The sequence below is a fragment of the Heptranchias perlo genome, chromosome 9 (assembly GCF_035084215.1).
Source record: "Heptranchias perlo isolate sHepPer1 chromosome 9, sHepPer1.hap1, whole genome shotgun sequence".
Classification (NCBI taxonomy): Eukaryota; Metazoa; Chordata; class Chondrichthyes; order Hexanchiformes; family Hexanchidae; genus Heptranchias; species Heptranchias perlo.
Window position 1 is genome coordinate 29,854,345 of NC_090333.1, and position 19,386 is coordinate 29,873,730.

Consider the following 19,386-nt stretch of genomic DNA (forward strand, 5'->3'; position numbering starts at 1 on the left):
TTAGAATCATAGAATCATAGAAAGGTTACAGCATAGAAGGAGGCCATTCAGCCCATCAAGTCGGCTCTATGCAAGAGCAATCAAGATAGTCCCATTCCCCCGACCTTTCCCCGTAGCCCTGCAATTTTTTTCCTTTCAAGTACTTATCCCGTTCCCTTTTGAAGGCCATGATTGAATCTGCCTCCACCACCCCCTTGGGCAGTGCATGCAGGTGCAGCAACAGTTAGGAAGGCAAATGGTATTTTGGCCTTCATTGCAAGAGGATTTGAGTACAGGAACAAGGATGTCTTATTGCAGTTATACAGGGCCTTGCTGAGACCACACCTGCAGTATTGTGTGCAGTTTTGTTCTCCTTACCTAAGAAAGGATATGCTTGCCATAGAGGGAGTGCAGCGAAGGTTTACCAGACTGCTTCCTGGGATGGCAGGTCTGTTGTATAAGGAGAGATTGGGTCGACTCGGCCTGTATTCACTCAAGTTTAGAAGAATGAGAGGGGATCTCATTGAAATGTATAAAATTCTGACAGGATGTTTCCCCTGGCTGGGGGGTCCAGAACAAGGGGTCACAGTCTCAGGATATGTGGTAGGACATTTAGGACTGAGATGAGGAGAAATTTCTTCACTCCGAGGGTGGTGAACCTGTGGAATTCTCTACCACAGAAGGCTGTGGAGGCCAAGTCACTGAATATATTTAAGAAGGAGCTAGATAGATTTCTAGACACAAAAGGCATCAAGGGATATGGGGCGAGAGCCGGAATATGGTATTGAGATAGAGGATCAACCATGATCATATTGAATGGCTGAGCAGGCTCGAAGGGCCGAATGGCCTACTCCTGCTCCTATTTTATATGTTTCTATGTTTCTATTCCAGATCCTAACCACTCGCTGTGTAAAAAAGTATTTCCTCATGTCACCTTTGGTTCTTTTGCCAATCACCTTAAATATATGTCCTCTGGTTTTTGACCCTTCCGCCAGTGGGAACAGTTGCTCTCTATCGACTCTGTCTAGACCCTTCATGATTTTGAATACCTCTATCAAATCTCCTCACAACCGTCTCGGTTCCAAGGAGAACAACCCCAGTTTCTCCAGTCTATCCACGTGACTAAAGTCCCTCATCCCTGGAATCATTCTAGTAAATCTCTTCTGCAACCTCTCTCAGGCCTTCACATCTTTCCTGAAGGTGCCCAGAACTGGACACAATACTCCAGTTGTGACCAAACCAGTGATTTATAAAGGTTCATCATGAGTTCCATACTTTTGTACTCTATGCCTCTATTTATAAAGCCCAGGATCCCGTATGCTTTTTTAACCGCTTTCTCAACCTGCCCTGCCACTTTCAATGATTTTTGCACATATACCCCCAGATCTCTCTGTTCCTGTACCCATTTTAGAGTTGTGCCCTCTAGTTAATGTTACTGAAAACACTACTTTTTGTTTCCTATCGATCAGACTCATTCTTTTAAGTTTTATTAATTCACATTTCTTTGTGCCCCATGTCTCTCATGGCATTCTCACAATAGAAAATGAATTGACAATGCCCTTGCAGGCTTGTGCCAATGCCACTCTAAAACTGGTTGATATGATGAGACTCTCTGTGGAGAAGAATCTCACTGAGGTGCTTTTGCTGGTTGTATAGCTGAAATCAGGAACTCAGCTTGTCAGAGATTCTGTGTCACCAAGTCACCACTATGTGGCTCTGCACATTTTTTTAACAATGGTTTATGTAGATTTGCCGTATTGAGAATCCCTCCTCAAGACTTCCTAGATGCCTATGCCTCACGGTTCCAAACTGGAAGAAGGCATGAAGGTTTCTGTGAGCTGTTACACAATTATTTAAACAATGACAAATATCCCCCATTTCTATTAACTGGAATTTTATGGTGACTTTATAATTAGCCTCTGTTATGGAATAGTTTAAAAAAAACACCTGGATGGGAACTGATGAGGCGCTGACTCCCTGTTGCTTTATGCTATCAGTATTATTGTAGAGCTGTCTGCCTAACATTCTATACCAAAATAAATCACTTAACAATTGAAGGTTCATTTTTTCTAATTTCTGCCTTCTGAAAGGTGTTGACTCCTGCTGTGGTGTGGTTTATAGATACTGGCAGTCCTCCAGTGCCTTGTCCAAGTGGTCACTCTTCATGTGCGATTCTGGACACTTGTGTGTTGACAGGATGTGGAGGGCATCAGATTTGGGCTCAATCTTACTGAATTGGGGGCTTGACATTTTTTTTTAGGTCTGTTTTTTTTGTTGCTAAAGTTAGCAAAGACAGAAATTTCAGCTCCCTCATATCCACTTTCCAGCAGGTGTCATTGGATAGCAAGAAGGAGCAGGAACCTATAGATTTACTATAAACCATAGAGTAACTTTAACAAAAATGCACAGTAGAGACCATTTGAAGTAGTTTTAGATTTAAAACAATTCACATACTATATACAGTAACTGTGGACATTTACATTGCCAGTCTGCAAAATTGAAAGTTCAGAAATTAATTTCAATAAGATCACAGGACATGGTGAGCCCCATTCCTGTCCTCCAGGCTAAACTTACCAAGTTCCAGAAATTAATTTCAATGAAACCAAATTCTAAAACTCTCCAATCCAGTAAAAAGATAAGACTAGCATTTATAATAGTACCTTATAACATGAGAAATGTCTCAAATTGCCTCTTATAATTAGTTTTGAAACGGTCATTATTTTTACATTGGCAAAAATTGGCAGCCAATATGCACACAATAAGATCCCATAAATATCATTGAAATAAATAACTAATGAATGTGTTTTGATGATCGTTTAGAGAAGAATGTTGACGAAAACATGGGACAACTCCTTGTTCTTCAAATAGTCCCATGTGATCTTTAATGTCTACCTGAAGAAGTAGAGTCTCGATTAAACATCCCACCTGAAGGAGAGGCTAAAATATTTTATTGGGGGTTATCTGTGCGATGATATTGTTGAATTTTACACACTGTAAATATGTAACATGGAAAATATAAGGCCAGAACGCAAGGATTTACAATCAAGTACAAAATAATGTTTCATTTAAAGTGAATTAAATAATTATTTCATGAAATCAAATGGCAGGAAAAATCAGAGAGCAACTTATTATCTTAAAGGCGAGAAACTGGAAAGTACTGCAGTACAAAGGGATCTGGGGGTCCTAGTGCAAGAAGACCAAAAAATTAGTATGCAGGTGCAGCAGGTGATCAAGAAGGCCAACGGAATGTTGGCTTTTATTGCTCGGGGGATAGAATATAAAAACAGGGAGGTATTGCTGCAGTTATATAAGGTATTGGTGAGACCGCACCTGGAATACTGCGTACAGTTTTGGTGTCCATACTTAAGAAAAGACATACTTGCTCTCGAGGCAGTACAAAGAAGGTTCACTCGGTTAATCCCGGGGATGAGGGGGTGGACATATGAGGAGAGGTTGAGTAGATTGGGACTCTACTCATTGGAGTTCAGAAGAATGAGAGGCGATCTTATTGAAACATATAAGATTGTGAAGGGGCTTGATCGGGTGGATGCGGTAAGGATGTTCCCAAGGATGGGTGAAACTAGAACTAGGGGGCATAATCTTAGAATAAGGGGCTGCTCTTTCAAAACTGAGATGAGGAGAAACTTCTTCACTCAGAGGGTAGTAGGTCTGTGGAATTTGCTGCCCCAGAAAGCTGTGGAAGCTGCATCATTAAATAAATTTAAAACAGAAATCGACAGTTTCCTAGAAGTAAAGGGAATTAGGGGTTACGGGGAGCGGGCAGGAAATTGGACATGAATTTAGATTTGAGGTTAGGATCAGATCAGCCATGATCTTATTGAATGGCGGAGCAGGCTCGAGGGGCCGATTGGCCTACTCCGGCTCCTATTTCTTATGTTCTTATTAGAATTTGGGGAGGGAATGTGAACAGGCTACCCATTTACGTATCATGATTACATCCCTGTGCAAGCAACAAGTTTTCTCATTTGATTTTTTAAAATGCAAATTATATAAATGCAACAACGAAATGCGTCTCTAATTCCTGTGTTTACAAGGCAAGAGAGAAAAAAAAAAGCTTTGCTGTACACTTTTCAGGAGTGACGATACTTCTTCCCATTTTTAAAAAAAAAGACCTCACCACTGAGACTTAAATAAAAAAAACAGACTTGACTTGTACGTGAAAAGTTGAGCCAGAGTAAGGAAAGGGTTAAATGGAATTGTATCCCACCCCACACACGCATCGCACCCCCTGGTGGCACATTTGAGTTTGATCCTTGCAGGATTCCGTACCCTTTTCTTTGGACAGTTATCTATCAGCTCGACGGCAAATGGTAACATTATAACCAGCCGCTGGGAGCGAGAGCTGGGCTGTGCTTCGTGCAGATACAACCTCTTCTGCTCTTGGAGAGCTCTGTGCTGTTCCCTCGCTTCTCTTTCCTTGGCCGCAACCTCGAACCGACAAAATGTAATGGATTATTGCAAAGATTTGTTTTACATGGAATATGTGAGATTTTATTTTCATGCTTTTTGTCTCTTCCCCCTCCTCCCCCCCCAATTTCCAAATGTCTTTTTTTGTCTGAGTGCCTTCGTCTAGCGGCGGATGATTGCACTGGGTGTTTTTTTATTCCACACTGCAATTTCTATCTAGTTCATCTTGATCAATGAAGAGGTGAGGACAAACAAAGACTGAAGATTTATTTCTTGTAGGAGATGTATCGGTGCTATATTTTACAGTGGGAAAACAGGTGAGTTCATTTTATATTTTAAAATGTATGTGGGTCTGTAATATACGCATATGCGATTTTTTTTGTACTTATAAGAATGAATGAAACATATTACAACCCTTAGGATTCCCCCCCCCCCCTGTTCCCAGATTTGAGGGCCCGATGAATTAATACCATTAGATCTGGGATTGTTTCTATTCGGGATGTTTCATCTTAGTATTTAGACAGTGTTGATCCTGTTAAATGCTGCTCAATTTTTTTATCAAGTCTGTTTCAGGTGTCAGGTGTCAATAGTGTATTTGTTCATATATCCTGCTACCAAAATATTTGCATTCATTTAACTATTATTTTATATGAGTGTTTTTGCAATCCTACTTCATCCATTTTAGTTTATTTACTGTTGCATTTAGTGTTATTTCTGATTAATATTTGCACCAAATACAATGAAATTGTAGCCATGTATGCGTGGTCCAATCATTCCACAGAATGTTAGATATATTAATTTTTTTCAATATTTTCTCGTCATTTCTCATACCTATAATTCTTTTTTTCAGCTAGTAGATTTTTAAAAATTGAACAATTTAAGTGGGCTTTCTGCCCAGTATTTGATATCTGCACTGCTTTGTGGGTGCAGATAGATTTATTTAATAATTTGTTGCATATAGATATAAGTTCTACTCATGTGTTGGGCTTCTGTTAGTATATGTATTTTGCACTTGGCTGACGTGACTATATGTATAATATTTAAAAATTATAATATACTTATCAGACCTTGTCTGTGCTGGCATTATGTTAATTTGCAGACTTGTTCGTGCTGCTGTCCAGTGTTTTGTTTTATTTATTTACTCAGTGACCATGTTAGATTTAACAGTTGCTATGGAAGCTTTCCTTTGACATGCAAGCAGTAAAACCATGTGTTGTGCTTTTAAGTTTAAAATGGAGTGCACTGCAGGGGCGAAGGTAAGTTGAATCATAAATTAATCTTCCTTTCCCTGTCTCACAGTTGGAGGAGTCACAAATCTCTCCATGGTTGCAATTCCTTGACGCTGCCCGTTCAAGCGAGATGGGGTGGACGGTGTCATTTTGTTCTCTCGCCTCTCCTCCACCTCACTCACCCCAACTCTGATATGGTACACCATCTAATGGCTAAGTTGAGAACTGATCAGTCTCCAGTTTCTTTGTTTTTTGCTGTGGTTTATTTACTTTCAGTGAGATTTGGGAAGGTTTCTGTGTTAAATGATTGCGTTGTCCCAATCTATAGAACTATGTGATTAAGACAGAAGACGGTAAAAAGCAATAGCCGCACAAATAAAATCGTCACAACACATTGTACTGGTTTTGGGGCTCACACTGTTAAGTGCAAGATTTTAAAAGCTCTTTGTTTGAGAAGTGAATGGTATGAATAATGTTACTCAGTGCTTCCTAGTGTTCCTCTTCCATTTGTTTTCTTTCTCACCACACAATCCATAGCATACCACTTATGCCTCACAAAAGATAAGGTTTTCAAGTTGATTCAGGAACTCCGGGAAAAAAAAACAATATAGCGATGTCCTTCTTTAACTGCAGTCTCAATGTCTGTTAGTTTCCTTTGTTGAACACAACAAGCTACTTAATCAAGAGCTTGTATGTCTCAGGGTGGGAACTACCCATTTAATTACATGAGCATCACATAGCTCCCATAAATTAGTCACTGTTCTAAATGACCATCGATGCACCCAACGATTATAGCCATAAGTCACTTTACAAAGCCCAGGGAAAGACAAATTTTCAAAGCAATTCTACACCAAGATCCTTAATTGGGATAACTGAAGTCAAGGCTCCAATTAACAAAACATTTTGTGACTGAAGTAAATAACAAACCAGTTTTCAATAAACTAAACAGCTTTGTCTCCAACTGCAATAACACCCTAGCTCATTTTCCACTGGGTGCATGTTACCTGATGAATTCACCCGTGAGATAGATAAATTTGACACTGCAAGTAGGAGTAGTGGGAATAAAATAAAACAAAACTGAGTAGTTTTATACTAAATTTCTAACACTGGTGTCCCTTTGGGTACGCTAGTCAGCTATTGGTTTGGGTGTGCTTTGTGACTGCTCCAATATTATTTGAATACTACCAGATCTGTAATGCCATTGCTCACAGTGAGTTGGGGGTTTTATAAGAACTGGGGTGTTATGTGAAGCAGTATTATAAGGGTCACTGAATTATCAGCATAAGGGCAGCTTCAGGGTCTGACAGTACTCAGCTGAGGTCTTGTGGTTTAGCAGTATTTTGAGGTGAACTATCAGGATCTGGGAGCATTGAGAGGGGTATCCCAGGGATCCAGGAAAACTGAAGAAAATCCTAGGATCTAGAATTGCTGGGAAGGAATCCTGGGATCTGGGGGCATTGGGGTGGGGGTTCATCAAAGTCTCGGGCAGTTCTGCAATTAGGGAGCACAGGTATTTATGGGCACTTAAAGGGGGCCATGGGATCAAGGGGCGGGGGGAGATCTTTGGGTCCAGCAGGACTCCGATTGGGTTTTGGAGCATAGGGGGTTGCTGGGATGTTGTAGTATTAGGGGAAGCAGGGTCCAACTCCCTTGTGGGAGAGGGGCTCAGGAAAATGGGACCCAAAATGCTGTTGGCCCCTTCTGAACCATTGGGCTGCAACTCCCACATGTTCCCGCATGTCAAATGCCACCACTCTCCCTATTTTCAGCCAGTTCCTGTCTTTATGTTTTTGCCTTAAAGCATTTTAGCATAAATGTTATTACTTGTTAAAATTAATGGGGGAAAAAGTCATAGGCTGGGGGTGTGAAATTTCTTGACATGCACTCTGTGCATCTTGAGTGGATTATTAGTGAGTTTGCCAATTTATACAGTCGTTAATAAACATAAATTCCCATAAACAAATAAAAATGACCTCATAAAATGATCATAGTTCATCATTTATGCAGTTTCTAAGTTTTTTATATATAAAGAAATTTGTTAAGCCTCACAAATGGTTCAGGAGAGATTTTTGTCACTGAATTATATATAGTCAAAGCAATAATGACCTTTTTAAAAAAAAAATGTTATTGTGATATGGGTTGCACTGGCAAGGTCACACCTATCGCCCATACCTAGTTGCCCTGAGAGGGTGGTGATAGACCTTGAACCGCTGCAACCCTTGTGGTTTTTGGAGCTCTCACAATTGCGTTACCTAGGATGTTGAAATAGAAGCTTTGAGAATTCAACCTCCTGTTTCTTTCAAAACCTTTTGGGGGGGAAAAAAATTCAAAGAAAGAAGCAAATCCTCACTGGATGAGGGGACACTTCCTTTAACTCCTGCTGATGCACATGTTGGGAAATTCAGCAAATGGCAAATGCTCAGAATGCACAGATGTGAGTTGAAAGCACTCTCAACTGTTGTAGCAAATATTCATTTAAAGCCCAGACGTGGGACTGGCTGAGGCCTTCAGTAAAAACTTTAATGAAGGCATTATAAGACATAAAAGACAATTTTATCTCTACTGAAGATAGGGTCTAATTACAGTGTGACAAGTTTAGATAAGCAATTTCCATCATAAATGTAGCCATAACAATTTATAATGGCAAAGGTTGACAGGAAGTGGTTGAAGTAGAGAGTATTTTAAGGGAAAATTGGATAAATATTTTAAGCAGACAAAATATACATGGCTGTGGGGAGAGAGCAGGGCAATGGAATTAGTTTTAATTGCTCTAGCAAAGAGGCAGCACACAACATTGTACTTTACAAAGAAATAGCACTGAGAAATATCAGGCCCAATATTTTGCCAGTGCAGTCCCCACCACTTGTACCACCCATGCTTATGGCGGGCAATTAATGATAACTATTTCCTATCAACATGGAAATCAATTAAAAGGCGCCGCTTATATTGTATTAAGCACGCCTGCTGTATCAGGCAATTCAATAAGCTCTTTGCACCACGTTAGAGTGTGATTTACCTTAATTACTTAATCCTCTGTACTTACCGTGTTAAAGACTCTGCAAAGCAAACTTTTTGTTCTTCTGATCGCGTATATACATCTTATAGTTGTATTTAGCTATGGGCTTTCAAACTCCTTTGAAGAGGTGTCGCAGACCTAAAAATAGATATTTCATGGCTTGAACGCTGAGCTTTTATAATATAATTTTGGTGCCATTTACTCCAAAACTAACTTTGTTGCATCTACCCACTATTCATAGGTACCTGTTCAAGTACTTCTCGGACCTTTTCTTTCCGGCATATGTATCTCCTTATTTAAGTTTAGGAATATCAGCTACACCGTCCACTGCTTGCAGCGGGCAAATCGCGTTCACACCAATGTTTCCGCTACAAGCGGTGGAGACTGTATTACCAAGCTCAGACGGTTTGAAATAGTGAGGCTGTGAAAAAGTGACATAGATTGTAAATGCTTTCAAATGGATGAAGTGGCAGTTATTTATTATAGCAAGATGCACAGAAAGAGGTTACACTTTTTTTTCCCCCCCTACAAAAGTCTGTGACTGTCAGGACTGGCTCTATCCTGGTGTATTTGAAACCTGCTTAACTAACTCAGGGGCCCTCCTGTTCTTTTATTTCATTGTGTTTCAGTTCATGTAAATGCTGAATGCTTGTCAGTTCAATAGACTTTTTGTCTGTAACCTCCCTCATGTACCTGTTGAAAGTAGTGAGGGCCAACATTTTACACTCGAGCTAAGGATAAATAAATCAAGGTTTATACAAGTTTTTATTTCACTACCAGTTTAACATGAGACCAAATCCAGTGCAGGAATGAAACTGATATTATGCCGTCCTAGATTCCAACCACCACCAACAGGCTTTATGCCAGTGTGCCCTAATAAGTGCAATGGTGCAAATTGTTTCTGGGCTTTAATCCAGAATTTCTGTCCCTGAAGACATTGTTGTTACCTGGCAACACAGATGCTGACAAAAGGTGATGTCAACTGTTCCACATGCTATCTTGTTGGCATCTATTAGAATAATTTCTCAATATGTGAGCTTCACAGTGTGCTGTTATCTGGCAATAGAAATGTTGATAGAGATGATGTTAGTTGGTGTCACCTATTAAGAGTCAGAGTTTCCATATTATGTTTATTGTGTAAATGGGATACCTTCTCTATTCAATCCCTTTCTTCCCAATTAATATGTTGTTTGCTCCCATATGTTTCTGACACCTGACCAATTACTACTGAGTGCAGGTAACCTTTACCAGGCTTCTGGCAATGACAATCTTGAACTGTTTACGAGGAGGTTTGTGAGAGTTGATTTTTGCCTCTTTCCTTCCTCCTTTTTGGCAACTCAACATATGTGGAGTCGAGGGGGAGAACCTGCGTATAGTGGAAGAGCACGAGGCAGACTCCCAGGATGAATGTGTTGCTTACTACACTTAGAGTAAAGTTTACTCTATCATTCCACGTATTGCTATTGGTCAAGCAACAACATCTTGCATTTATATAGCGCCTTTAATGTAGTAAAACATCCCAAGACGCCTCATAGGAGTGTAATCAGACAAAAATTGACACAGAGCCAAAGAGGAGACATTAGGTCAGGTGACAAACTTGGTCAAAGAGGTAGATTTGAAGGAGTGTACCAAAGATAGAGCTGCAGAGCAAAGGAACCCAGTGAGAGCCTGCCAGCCCAGGAGCCATCATGTACCAGCAGTCAATTAATTTCATCTAACCAATACAGTTCTAGTGGACTCATCTGATTTTTTTTAAACAGACTTTAGCAATTCCAAGAAGTGAATGTATTTGAGAGAGGCTGCTGCTGTGGTTCAGTGTCCTTGCATTCTAAAATGCGATATGCATGGTTACTGGTATAAACCATTACTTTTTCCTTTTCCTAAGAAGATAGGAAGAGTGCAAGATTGATCAGATGGGCTTTTTCTTCTCCTTCCCTCCTTCATGGTGAAATATGCAGCTTTCCTGAGGCATTCCCCAAGGGAATTTAAGATAGTCGAATGAGTGAGACTGACAGTCGGGTTTGGTGTTATGCAACTTTTTGAGCATTTCTGAGGTATTGTATTTGTCAAATGAGCTAAGCTGCCTGCATATTCTCCTTTGGGAACATAAAAATGTATATATTTCAAAATTTTGTAAGTTATTTTCAATTTTCTTTCCTCTTTATTGTATCCCAGTGTTACACAATACCCCAGCTGAGAGTGTGAGTTGGTAACGTTCTTGCAGACTTCTGCCAATGCGTTTTCTGATTTGGATGCTCGGAAGCCAGACCAATGCCATGACTGAGAATTAAAACCTTGTATGTAGCACCCTTTATTGGGGCACCAATGGATGGTGTTTCATGTCTTCTGTTTTAACGATCTGCTAATTCTCTTTATTGTCAGCTTTTTCAGAACTGATTAAAATCTTCAGATATGGTCTGTGGATTAGAAGATGGTCCATCCCAGGGTTTCAGTTGGTAATGCAAAAGTGGAGGGCATAGTGGAAGATGCCATGTTGAATATCTTACCTGTACCTATGCTTGCCTCCTCATTTTGACCAAACAATACTCTTTCTCTCCTCATAAACTTCGCTCCACTTTTCGTTTTTCTTTGAGTAAATATTTTTTATTCTTTCATGGGATGTGGGCGTCACTGGCGAGGCCGGCATTTATTGCCCATCCCTAATTGCCCTTGAGTAGGTGGTGGTGAGCCGCTTTCTTGAACTGCTGCAGTCCGTACGGTGAAGGTTCTCCCACAGTGCTGTTAGGAAGGGAGTTCCAGGATTTTGACCCAGCGACGATGAAGGAACGGCGATATATTTCCAAGATGGAATGGTGTGTGACTCGGAAGGGAACGTGCAGGTGATGTTGTTCTCATATACCTGCTGCTCTTGTCCTTCTAGGTGGTAGAGGTCGCGGGTTTGGGAGGTGCTGTCGAAGAAACCTTGGCAAGTTGCTGCAGTGCATCCTGTGGATGATACACACTGCAGCCACTGTGCCCCGGTGGTGAAGGGAATGAATGTTTAGGGTGGTGGATGGGGTGCCAATCAAGCGGGCTGCTTTGTCCTGGATGGTGTCGAGCTTCATGAGTGTTGTTGGAGCTGCACTCATCCAAGCAAGTGGAGAGTATTCCATCACACTCCTGACTTGTGCCTTGTAGATGGTGGAAAGGCTTTGGGGAGTTATGTAACTGATGGTGGAAAGGCTTTGGGGAGTTATGTAACTGAATGCATTCTCTTCCACCAGTGAGGGTGAGAGAGACCTCTCCATGACAGTTTATTGAAATTACTTCATAAACTTCAAGAAGATAGCATGGTTATATAGCATGATTTTAATTTTCTTCAGCTTTTGACCAGTTTTTCTTATTCTATAATACTGTACTCATACAAGGCGTTTAGCCGAGTCGCCTGGCTGGGTATTGATAGGACTGATCCCCAATCATGGGCGTGGATTGACGTGGTGGACAGCTCTAGGCCTCAAAACCTACAGCTATCTGTTGAATGAAGTAATAGCTGCTGAGGTGCTCAATTATTTCAAAGCAAAATAGTTAACCTGTTCCTGTCCTGCCCACTGATTTTTATTACCCATAGTATCTTGCTCCCTCTGTAGAGTTTCTAACTCCCAAGTGAAGTCATTAGTTGCTGGCATTTAAAATTAGGCTGCTCCATTTACCATTGCAATCAATGAGAAATAGAGGTATGTCAATTTGCAGTTTGTTGCTGGCAGATTGCACTGCTGCTGTAATCATGGCACTCGACATCACGTATCAGCCCAGATTTTCCTGTAGCAGCGCATCTAATGGTGTCTGCCTTTAGTTAGGCTTGCCCTTGCACATTCAGGTTTTAAAATTTTTTGCGTGCCAAGTTGCTGAACGTGCGAGCTGATAACGTCGCAGCAAGGGAAACAGGGCATCTGGGACCTGACTGAACAGGGCAATCAACAGGGATTGTGAAATAAACAGTGCAAGGACTGAGAAGGAAGTGTAAATTAGAGTGGGTGAATTCAATGTCAAATCAGGTACAGAAAGAAAAATAAAGGGAGGGAAAGAAAGATTGGATTAAGAGAGATAGAAAGGAAAAGTAAGATTTTCTTTTAAAAAAACTTGACATTTTTAAAATCTCCAACAGCAATTAAAACCTGAAGGTTTGAGACTCCACATTTGTAATAGTTAATTTTCAGTGCCAGAGAGGTTGATTGCCAGTAATTAACACTCATCATGTCGTTAAGTGTACTTAGACTTGAAATGACAAGACTTAACTTCCTGTGGTGAGTTTAGGTTGTATCTACTGCACAAATACAGCAACTTCACGACATTCAATGCATTTCATAGGTGAGGCAGACAGCGAGATGCCATTTTCGTGGAGTGGCGCCACTCGGACAGCAACTTTTGGATACTGGCATTTAACTGCACGTCTGCTCCTTGCCTGATGTTGCTGTACCATTTGTGCATAAATAACGGCGAGCGCCATTAGCCTCATCATTATTTTGTGAGCAAAATCTGTCCAGTATCTTTGTTCAAGGATTAAGAGCACTAATAACTTGGGGCACTTTCATTTTGTGGTCATTCGTCCACAGTCGAAGGGTATAACAATGTCATAAACATACAAGGCGGTGCCAGTGCAGTAATCATTCAAAAGTGGGGGAGGTGGGAGTTAGTATCATGACCCCTTTTAAACTCATTGTCATCAAGAATTTTGGTTAACTTTAACTTTATTCATTTTTATGTTTGGTTGTCAGATTGATGAGGTTATAGGGTATTCTGGACCAGAGGAATCATTGAACTACTTGGTGTGAGCGAGCTGAACTAACACACATGAATACCCACCCTGAAATGATGTATAGTTAGTGTAGTTGTAAGTATTAGGAATAGTGAGAACGTAATGTAACACAAATCCTAGTGAATTAAATATATTGCCGCCTTCTTTTAAATCCATTGTTACTAAAATAATCTTAATTAGAAAGCTCCTCCACACAGCCATATGTTCACTCATTTCAGAGGAGTGAATCTGCTGGAGTGATACAAGGCAGGGCAACCCTCTTGCTTCGTACTATTTATCTCAGTGAGATTGTTTTTCTTTTTCTTTTCAGTCCTCATCAGGTGGTTATGCTCTGTTTTTCATAGTACTTGCCCCCTAACACTGGTAGAGACAGTTATTAAAGGAGCACCATCGTGCTGAAAATTTGGTTTGCAAACCACGGGACAAAGGCAAATCATAGAGAAATGTCACTGCATCACCTTTGTGTGGTGCCGTCATAATGGAAATGAAACCAGATTCTTCTGACTCTTCTCCCTAAACAAAAAAAAAATCACAGTTTTATGAAGGCAGTGTATGTTTAACTTGGGTGTGCTTTACAATTCCATAATTGTATACATGTAAGTGTGTGTGTCCAGTTCCCGTCAGCTATCACTCGAAAAACAAAAGTATTATCCCCAAAAGCATTGTGAAGCAAATCAGAATTGAGTGTAACCATTTGAATTTTAAAAGGAGTTCTAAAGATGGTAAGTCTTCTTTAAGTGGCAAAACTGACAATGTCATGTTTCTAACTGTGAATACCACATATATATACTTATGTCATTATGAAATTCCAGAGTAATATAGTGTGATGTTCTAGTGAGAGCCACACAACACTGCAGCGTGAATGCTGATAAATGACTGTTTCTGGGCATGTTTGATAAGATACTGAAGTCAGTGCATATGTTTGTTTTCAGAAATGATTGATGGATCTTCAAGAAATAATAAAAGCTTTATTAAAAGTGTTTCTCATGTTGGAGGGTATAATTAATATTCAGTCACAGTATTTGAAAAATGCAGTGTCTGACTGAACATTGTTTGTTTAAACTAGATTGAAGACGCCCTTGAGATCCTTTATAATATGTGATAGGTGTCCAATCTGTCATGTTTAGTGGTAATTGAAAATCTCCAGCACTGTCAGATCCAGGGGCAGTGGTCTTAGTTATTTTTGAAAGCTACAAAGGCTGAGGAAAACAAGGTTGTGGTTCAAACCGTATAAACACAGTAAAGGAATGAACTCTACCAGTGTTGTGGAGAAAACCACTGGGCTGTGTGAAGGACCAGGCTCAGTTTCCTGATTTAGCGGGGGTAGTCATCCTTGTTGCATTAATGTATATTTTGTAGAAAATGTAAATAAAAGTTAACTGCTTTTCGAACTGTGGTCTAGTGCTTGACTCTTCCAGTGGGAGCTGCAAGGTTTTGAATGGGGTGTTTGGTTATCACAATTCCTTAGGAGGAAAATGCAGTCTATTTCTGTAATGAGCCTGTTGTTTCTACAATTTTTATTTCCAAAATGTGATATCAAATGGGTGTTAATTACAAGTTTTAACAAAAGCAGTTCATGGGTTTGACTTTCAAATGGCAAAAGGAAATTCAGCTCTTTTTCACTTTTTGTTTTATTTCCTCAAAGACACAAGCTCTTCTGATTTGTTTCTGTCCTCATCGCTGGAGCGGGTGACAGTTTCTCTTTATAGGTGCTGCATTGTATTGCTAAAGTATCATTGAATCAGTAACCATTCTGGGGACGTCATGGCCGAAGATTCAAACAGAGTAGAGGTCACAAATTTTTTTTAAAAATTGTTTTTGGGATGTAGGCAAGGCCGTAGTTATTGCTCATCCCTAGTTATCCCGAGAAAGTGATGGGCCTTCTCCTTGAACTACTGCAGTCCTTGTAATGATGGTTATAAGAACAGGAGTAGGCCATTCAACCCCCTCTAGCTTGTTCTACCATTGTTAAATCATGGCTGATTTGTACCTCAACTCCATTTACCCACTATTTCTCTATCCCTTGATACCCTTACCTAACAAAAATCTATGTCAGTCCTGAAACTCCGCATCCACAGGGGGAACGAGTTTCAGATTTCCACTACCCTTTGTGCGAACAAATGCTTCCTGATTTCACTCCTATATGGCCTAGTTCTAATTTTAAGACGATGCCTCCTTGTTCTTGATTCCCCCACCAGAGGAAATAGTTTCTCTGTATCTGCCTTATCGAATCCCTTTCTCATTTTAAACACTTCCATTAAAATCACCCCTCAACCTTCTAAACTCGACAGCCTAGTTTATGCAACATGACCCCATAATTTATCCCTTTGAGCCTTGGTATAATTCTGGTGAATCTGCACTGTACTCTCTCCAGGCCAATATATCTTTCTTGTCCAAAACTAATCACAGTACTCCAGATAGGGTCTGACTAAGGCTCCATACAACTAAAGCATCACTTCCTGACTTTTGTGTTCCAATCCCCTTGAGATAAAGGCCAACATTCCATTAGTGTTTTTGATTACTTTTGTAGCTGTGTATTGGCTTTTAGTGATCTGTGCATATGGACACCCAAATCCCTTTGCACTTCCACAGCTCCTAGTCTTTCACCATGAAAAGAATATTCTGATTTGTCTTTCTCTGATCCAAAGTAGATAACCTTACTCTTCCCCACATTGAACTCCATCTACCCTAGTTTTGCCCACTACCTTAGTCTGTCCGTGTCCCTTTTGTAATTTCCTGCTCCCATTATTACAACTTACTGTACCGCCTAACAACGTCATCTGCAAACTTGGATATACAACTCCCTTCATCCAAGTCATTGATATATCTGGTGAAAAGCTGAGATCCCAGTACACTACCTGTCACACCCTGCCAATTCGAGAAGATTCCCTTTATTGCTCTTCTCTGTCTCCTGTCTCCCAACCAGTCACCAACCCATGTCATAAGGTTACCTCCAATTCCATGTACTTTCATTTTTTTCTAATCTCTTGTGCAGAACCGTATCAAATGTCTTCAAGAAGTCCATACAGACAGTCTCCATAGGCACTCCCCTATCCACCATGCGAGTGATCATCTCAAAAAATTAATCTACCCTTCACAAATCCATGCTGACTCTCTTTGATAATTCCTACTTGTCCATATACTTAGTTACTCTGGGGGTGATTTTAAACCCCAAGAATGGGTGGTTGGGGGTGGGTGGGAGTTGAAAATAGTTGTTTTTTTGAGTTGCAACTGCAAACATTTTCCGACTTTGCATTCACAGTGGGAAGCTTGTACTTTTATGCGCCGACATTAAACCCAGAAATAAAGCCGGGTTGCGGTCGCGACCTAAAAAACAATTATTTTTAACTCCCACCCGCCCCCAACCCACCCATTCTTGGGGTTTAAAATCATCCCCTCTGTGTCTGATGATCGATTCCAGTAACTTCCCCACAACTGATGTTAAACTGACAGGTCTATAGTTACCTGGTTTCTCCCTCCCTCCTTGTACAGTATGGTCACAAGAAGTGTTCAGAGAAACTGTCTGACATTGTAAGTAACCCAGTGGGTAATATATGGATCAGTGAAACATGGGTATATGATTCTGCCATCAGGAGAAGGGAGTAGGTTTAGCAATACAAATGTGGGGGGATAGTGCACAGTTGTCTCTATGCTGTAATCTGAACTCTAAAAGTGCCGTAGAATGATAACTGATCTTTCTTGTTGTCTCACATATATGCACTGCTTACAATACTTGTCATGGTCAGGATTGATTAAGTAAGGACAACCATGTCAAATGGTGCAGACAGGTCGAAGGATAAGGGAGGATAGTGCACTACAGTCACAATCATGTAGGACTTTGATTAGGGCTGTTTCATTGCTGTGGCAGGGGCGGAAACCTGATTGGAGAGCTTCAAACATGGAGTTGTGGGAAAGGTGGGCACAGATTTGGGAGGCGACAACACGTTCAAGGACCCTGGAGAGGAAAGGGAGTTTGGAGATGGAGTGGTAGTTTACAAGGAGAGAGCGGTGGGTTTTTTGAGGAAGGCGGTGATCACGGCAGATTTCAACGGGATGAGGACAGTTCCAGACGAAAGGGAACCGTTCACTATCAGCTAGCATGGGGGCCAGGAAGGGAAGTTGGATGCCAGTTTAGTGGGATTAGGGTCGAGAGAGCAGGAGGTGGGTCTCGTAGACAAGATGAGCTCAGAGTGGGCATGATGGGAGATTGGTGAGAAACTAGAGAAAGATGCGACTTCAGGGTTAGGGCAGCGGGGGGGAATCCTTGGGGGAAGTTTTACTTGGTAGGCGAGGGGAAGGGAGAGATGCGGCAGAGTCAGCTGAATGGATGGCCTCAAACTTAATGACAACTTTTTAAGCAGAATAATTTGTTTTCATGTAATGAATGGGTGTAACTCTAGTGTATTTAATTTAAACCCCAAATTCCGCCCCCAGCCCACCAGAACTACACAACTTTTGCACCAAAAGATTACTGAATTTTGGGCCCTTCTGGTGCTTCAGTGGGCATTTAAGTACTGCACATATAACAATATTGTCTTGTCATGTATAATATATTGCCTAGATCTGATTCTTTGTTTAATTTGTAAATGAACATTGTAATAGTTTTGGTCTGTGATAGTCTGTTCATGAGTGGGACATTTTCGTGAAAGTACTACATAACCTCCAGTATGCAGTGTTAGTGCAAAGTAAGTTAATTTTTAACTAGGGGTGCTCAAGCCAAGACATAGAGCCAGAATTTACTATGAGCGGCGAACAAACCGTTGTTCGTTAAGACTTGCTCTTGCCCTTAGACTTTCCATGAGCTTTTGTGCAGGAAGTTACTGGAAGTTAGTGATCTCTGCAGGGCAGCTGGACCTCGGTGAGCAGGATAAGCAACCATGCATCTCCTTAACTAATCAGATTAAAGAATAGTTAATAAGCAATGCAGAGTCTGAACCAGGAAATGTAAGTTAGAATAGTGAATTCAATGTCAAATCAGGTACAAAAAGCAAAATAGAGAGGGAAAGAAAGATTGGATTAAAAGAGATAAGAGACGAAGAAAATGTTTTGAAAAAAATCTCCAACAATTAAAAGCTGAAGGAATGAGACTCACACTTGTAAAAGTTAATTTTCAGTGCCAGTAACAAGTTTAATCTTTTTTTTCGTGTGATGTGCCATTTTTACTTTTAATCTTTTGTAACATTTTTATCAGTAATTAAGACTTACTCCACGCTGTTAAAAAGGGTATTTAGACTGAAAAGGACAAGCCCTAACTTTCTGCGGCGAGTTTAGCCTGTATCTACCATGTAAGTACAGAGACTTCATGCCGTTCAGTGTATTTGAATTGTGAGTCAGATGTCGAGATGCTGTTTTTGTGAAGCTGATGGAGGGGCAGCGCATCTCGGACAGCAACTTTCAGATTTTCGTGTTTAACTGCACACGTGTGCTTGCTGGAAGTTGCTATACGATTTGCGCTGAAATAACGGTGAAGCTAACAGCGCTTATTATTGTCATAGTAAATTCTGGGCCATGGACTCCAGTGATTAGGGGTGTGGTACACTTGCAAGGAATCTGGTGTAGCCATTAAAAGAAAAACTGGGTTTAAAAGCCAGAACTGTAATAACAGGAATTGCTGATATGAGCCTGTGTTCTACCACTCTATAACACAGTATGTGGGAGCTCCTGTCAGTTTTTTTCTCTTTGAATATTGCAAGAGTACTTCTATAGGCACGTAAACAGTAAGCGGGTAGTAAGAGGAGGGGTGGGACCAATTAGGGACTAAAAAGGCGATCTACGCTTGGAGGAAGAGGGCATGGCTGAGGTACTAACTGAGTACTTTGCATCTGTCTTTACCAAGGAAGAAGATGCTGCCAAAGTCAAGTGAAAGAGGATGTAGTTGAGATACTGGATGGGCTAAAAATTGATAGAGAAGGTACCAGAAAGGCTAACTGTACTTAAAGTAGATAAGTCACCCGGTCCGGATGGGATGCATCCTAGGT

The 19,386-nt window shown here is 40.7% G+C and overlaps 1 protein-coding gene across 3 annotated transcripts in view; it reads left to right on the plus strand.

Moving 5' to 3' along the window:
- The first annotated feature begins 4,290 nt into the window (after positions 1-4,290).
- Positions 4,291-19,386, plus strand: part of b4galt2 (UDP-Gal:betaGlcNAc beta 1,4- galactosyltransferase, polypeptide 2) — a 342,550-nt gene continuing 327,454 nt past the window's right edge. The window contains exon 1 of one of the 3 annotated variants that reach the window (XM_067990105.1): positions 4,291-4,724. The gene's annotated coding sequence lies outside the window, so the exon portion shown is untranslated. The remainder of the gene's footprint in view (positions 4,725-19,386) is intronic. The other 2 variants (XM_067990101.1, XM_067990102.1) reach the window with 2 other exon arrangements.